The following is a 5305-nucleotide window of genomic DNA, read 5'->3' on the forward strand; positions in this document are numbered from 1 at the left end:
GCTTCCGTTCACTCTGTTCAAACGCGCGTTCTCACTCTGTTCAAACGCGCGTGCACTCTGTTCAAACGCGCATCCGGTTTGCCATGGCGCTGCGTGCGTTGTAGCTGGAAGGGTGAATACAGTAAGAATGAGCCCAAGACTCAGTGCTTGTATTTGCGTATTTTCTTCAGATGTGATTGACATTTGATGGCATGTGTGAGATGTCTTACTTTTCAGCGTCCGTTGTGGTTGCATCTTGTTTTTAAGTTCTCCCTGCATGAATTTTCCTCTGTGTTTTCTGATTCGCTCCCAGAGCTAAAACAAATCGTACTATGCCATGGGTATTTGCCAAATCCGAATGCAGAATGCTCTTGGATTTTCTGTGTAAACAATTAACCCCTATTAATTTAGACATTGCGGGTGTCATTTTTCTGGTGGCTCGCCCGGGATATTTGTAAAGTGGTCCCTGCTTAGGAGAACTGTGGGGTGGTTCTAGGGCAGCAGTGGTTCTCAGAGTGGTCCCTGGGACCAGCGGTGGTTCTCAGAGTGGTCCCTGGGACCAGCGGTGGTTCTCAGTGTGGTCCCTGGCACCAGCAGTGGTTCTCAGAGTGTGGTCCCTGGCACCAGCAGTGGTTCTCAGAGTGGTCCCTGGGACCAACGATGGTTCTCAGAGTGGTCCCTGGGACCAGCGGTGGTTCTCAGAGTGTGGTCCCTGGCACCAGACTTGGTTCTCAGAGTGGTCCCTGGCACCAGCGGTGGTTCTCAGAGCGGTCCCTGGCACCAGCGGTGGTTCTCAGAGTGGTCACTGGCACCAGACTTGGTTCTCAGAGTGGTCCCTGGCACCAGCGGTGGTTCTCAGAGTGGTCCCTGGGACCAGCGGTGGTTTTCAGAGTGTGGTCCCTGGCACCAGACTTAGTTCTCAGAGTGGTCCCTGGCACCAGCGGTGGTTCTCAGAGTGGTCCCTGGCACCAGCGGTGGTTCTCAGAGTGGTTCCTGGGACCAGCGATGGTTCTCAGAGTGGTCCCTGGGACCAGCGGTGGTTCTCAGAGTGTGGTCCCTGGCACCAGCGGTGGTTCTCAGAGTGGTTCCTGGGACCAGCGATGGTTCTCAGAGTGGTTCCTGGGACCAGCGGTGGTTCTCAGAGTGGTCCCTGGGACCAGCGGTGGTTCTCAGAGTGGTTCCTGGGACCAGCGGTGGTTCTCAGTGTGGTTCCTGGGACCAGCGATGGTTCTCAGAGTGGTTCCTGGGACCAGCGGTGGTTCTCAGAGTGGTTCCTGGGACCAGCGATGGTTCTCAGAGTGGTTCCTGGGACCAGCGATGGTTCTCAGAGTGGTTCCTGGGACCAGCGGTGGTTCTCAGAGTGGTTCCTGGGACCAGCGGTGGTTCTCAGAGTGGTCCCTGGGACCAGCGGTGGTTCTCAGAGTGGTCCCTGGGACCAGCGGTGGTTCTCAGAGTGGTCCCTGGGACCAGCGGTGGTTCTCAGAGTGGTCCCTGGGACCAGCGGTGGTTCTCAGTGTGGTCCCTGGGACCAGCGGTGGTCCGTGACGCTCCTCCAGGTGGTCTGCGGTGGCAGTGATGCAAAGGCAGATGGATCCGGAAATGGTGACAATGTTTACACCTTTCTGTTTCGGATATTAATTCATATTTCACTCGTGGTATTTAATAAAAAATGACGTTAGGTAGACCACCCTGATTAAACTACCATAAACCTAATAAATAAATGCCCCCCTCAAAAAATAACCTTATCGCTGCATTAAAATAAGTATTTTGTTCTAGTAATACGAATCATGTAATACGAATGATGTTGTATTATGAGTGGTATTTAGAGAGAAGTGAATGCGTTGTATCAGTCGGGGTGTGGACCTGAGCTGTCCGCAGTGCCAACCACCTTTTGAGAAACCCTGCCCAGAGCCACCTCGCACACGACGACAGGTTACAAGGATTTCGAGCAAGCGTGAAATCACCCAACCCGTCTCCCCCAACAATACCCAAACACAAGGTGCTTGAAAATAAGAATAATGGTGTCACAACACATTGGCTTCATGCGGGAGGTAGAATTCCCCGTCAACAAGGTCTCCAACCCACAGGCGACGGTATCGATTTGTTGCCATCGTGACGCCATCAAAGAGTCATTCCCCACCGTTGCACCGCGCGTTTTATTCCCAATATTTTGCAATCACGCGAATTCATTTATCATCGTTTTGCATTCCGAGGTTATGCTTCTCCCTGAGGTTACACACACACACAGGGAGTGTGCTCTTCCTTATAGAGGAGCGTATGCAGAGAATACATTCCCCCCCTGAGGTTACACAATTAGGCAGTGTTCTTCTCACTCTCTAAAGCAGCAGGTTTGTTTTTCCCTCTCCCCACCACCTCCACCACCAGCTTGTCAGGTTTACACAGATGCACAATGACTTTGCTACATGCGAGTGACTCGTCCTTGATGATCAAATGTCTGCCACCTGCCCAGACTGCACCTAGACTGTCCAGGAATGGGGCATCTCGGCGTTTGGGTGGCAGGGATCGATTCGTGCCGAGGTCTCGTGGCACCGTGGTGGATTTTCAGTTTCAAGTCGGGTTTGTTGAGCGAGAACCCAGGAGACCGTGGGTGAGTCTCATTCGTAAGCGTGGCCTGGGGCGTTGTTCTGCCATCACGGAGTGATGATTGCTGTTCTATAATCACAAGTTGGTATTTGGGTAATTTCAGAATAGCTCGAATAGAACTCTGCTTTGAGACTGATCAGAGAAGCGGTGGAAGTTTAAAAGAAAAGCTTTTGAAAAAGAAATGCAAGAAGTCGTCAAGCTTTGCCTCACCTAAACAGTGTTGATCACCAGGGCAAAGATTAAACCCCATCTCGACGTGCTGTGCACATGTTGGATGAACTATATATATAAATCGGAAACTTGGGAATCCGACACGGAACGATAGTTGTTTGATGAAGGGGAACTGATAAATTAGAATTTGTTTTCATGACGAGTCCGACGACTGCATGGCAGCACAGAATCTAAACACGAACTCGAGGTGACATGACCGAATCCAAGTCCTCAAGATGCCCACAGTCGTGCGTGGCGGCGACAGCTTCAGATAAGAACTCGCAGCCCACGCCTACGAATAAACACGCTCATGATCAACCTGCACTGCAGGCTGATGCGAGTACAGAATGGGTTTCACACACGGAGAGGAGGGAGCAGCAGACGCATTTCTGGCCTGAAAATCATAGCGAGGAAGACGTTGCAAAGGAATACATTGCTGCTCAAGCGTGTTTCCTGGACTGTGAGAGACGGTATGTTATACTTGTGAAGCTCTAGAAGCCATAGGCATGGTGGAAAGCATTCTGAAGCAACTCTACTGGAACCGGACAACACAAATGAGATAACAAAAGGTGTAATCTTAGAGGAAAGGGTGACATGGGGCTGTGGAATGTCGCCATGTGTTTAAAAATGTTAAGCGACTATCTGATGATAGATACTGTCATAGGAATTCGGCAAGATATAAGATAAAATGTGCTCAATAATCTGAGGTATGGGGATGACTTTGCGGTTGTTATGGACTCCTTCTGAGTCTAGCAACTGATGGACAGAAATGTCGACTGAAGAGGGAACTGGGTTAACAGGTGAGCACATCGGGACATCTCAGCAATGTGACGGGGGGTGTGTGTGCGTGTGTGTGCGTGTGTGTGCGTGTGTGTGCGTGTGTGTGCGTGCGTGTGTGTGCGTGTGTGCGTGCACACTGGGGAGCGACAGTGTAGCGGTTAGCGCGCTGCGCTATGAACCCAACGACACGAGCTCGATTCCCGCTCACGGCCAACACCAGTGACGATTATCTGAACCGGTCCCGGGCCTCCCTTAGGTCGACTCAGCCTCAAATGAGTACCTAGTGCGGTGTGTAAACATTGCCACTAGGGAGACAAAGGCGATCGGGCGTGGTGCTGGCCACCCACCCCGTCGTGTGCCGTTCCGGCCTTCATAGGTGCTCGCTAACAGCACTTGCCCCTACAGTCTGTTAAGGCTAGACGGGGGATCTTTATCTTTGTGCGTGCACACGCGATGAGCTGCGCGCGACATCGCGTCCCCAGGTGGTGTGAAGCATTTGGCGTATTCGCGACGTGTGGAAGGCCAGGTCACGTGTGGAGGGTCAGGTCACGTGTGGAGGGTCAGGTCACGTGTGGAGGGTCAGGTCACGTGTGGAGGGTCAAGTCACGTGTGGAGGGTCAGGTCACGTGTGGAGGGTCAGGTCACGTGTGGAGGGCCAGGTCACGTGTGGAGGGTCAGGTCACTGATCCACTAATGTAACACGACGTTCAACGCCCTGTGTAAGGTCATGCACGAGCCTGCAACATGGAACTCAATAGAGCCCTCCTGTTCTTTTCGGTTCCACACTATTGTTCGGTTGTGATGGGCTTCATCTTCATCTACAGATCTGATCATTATTGTTCATTGTAAAAGGGGGGCTGTGAATAAAGGGGGTCAAGAGGCGTTTTGCTCCGGGCAGGCCGTGTCTGTGTTGAGCTGCGGAAAACCACTTTGGAAGAGAAGCGAGAAACATGCGCGTGAAGGAAACGAGGGCATGCTGAGGTGGCCCTCCCCGACATGGGTGTCGCTGCGTGGATCAGAGAGCTCCACCCAACCTGAACGGCTTGACAAGCAGTTGGTGGCATTTGAGGTCGGTGGTGTGAGATGGATGCTGGGAATGGTTGTGGCGAGACAGGATATGCAAAGAGCAGGGCCCGGTTACTGAGACGGCGCTGTGATGGTGTCCACGAGTGGCGACCGAGAGAGAAGACCTGGAGGGCAGATGGTGAGATGCTGTGCGGGCAGAGCGTGGAGGTTGTGGGTCTATTGAGCAGGGGGTCTCGTGGGGGGGTAGGGGGGGGTAGGGGGTCTCGTGGGGGGGGGGGGTAGGGGGTCTCGTGGGGGGGGGGGTAGGGGGTCTCGTGGGGGGGGGGGTAGGGGGTCTAGTGGGGGGGGGGGTCTAGTGGGGGGGTCTAGTGGTGGGGGTCTAGTGGTGGGGTCTAGTGGTGGGGGTCTTGTGGTGGGGGTCTAGTGGGGGGGTCTAGTGGTGGGGGTCTAGTGGGGGGGTCTAGTGGTGGGGGTCTAGTGGGGGGGGTCTAGTGGTGGGGGTCTAGTGGTGGGGGTCTAGTGGGGGGGGGGTAGGGGTCTAGTGGGGGGGGGTAGGGGGTCTAATGGTGGGGGTCTAGTGGGGGGATCTAGTGGTGGTGGAGGTCTAGTGGGGGGGTCTAGTGGTGGGGGTCTAGTGGGGGTGGGGGGGTAGGGGGTCTGGTGGGGGGGGGTAGGGGGTCTAGTGGTGCGGGTCTAGTGGTGGGGG

At 54.1% G+C, this 5305-nt stretch overlaps 1 protein-coding gene across 3 annotated transcripts in view; it reads left to right on the forward strand.

Moving 5' to 3' along the window:
- The window catches only part of LOC144952085 (basal cell adhesion molecule-like), a 48193-nt gene extending 48050 nt beyond the window's left edge, over positions 1–143 (forward strand). For all 3 annotated transcript variants that reach the window (XM_078882490.1, XM_078882491.1, XM_078882492.1), the window contains exon 16: positions 1–143. This exon is cut by the window's left edge and continues 2542 nt beyond it. The gene's annotated coding sequence lies outside the window, so the exon portion shown is untranslated.
- Positions 144–5305: the final 5162 nt, after the last annotated feature.

This window comes from Lampetra fluviatilis, chromosome 65, assembly GCF_964198595.1.
Source record: "Lampetra fluviatilis chromosome 65, kcLamFluv1.1, whole genome shotgun sequence".
Classification (NCBI taxonomy): domain Eukaryota; kingdom Metazoa; phylum Chordata; class Hyperoartia; order Petromyzontiformes; family Petromyzontidae; genus Lampetra; species Lampetra fluviatilis.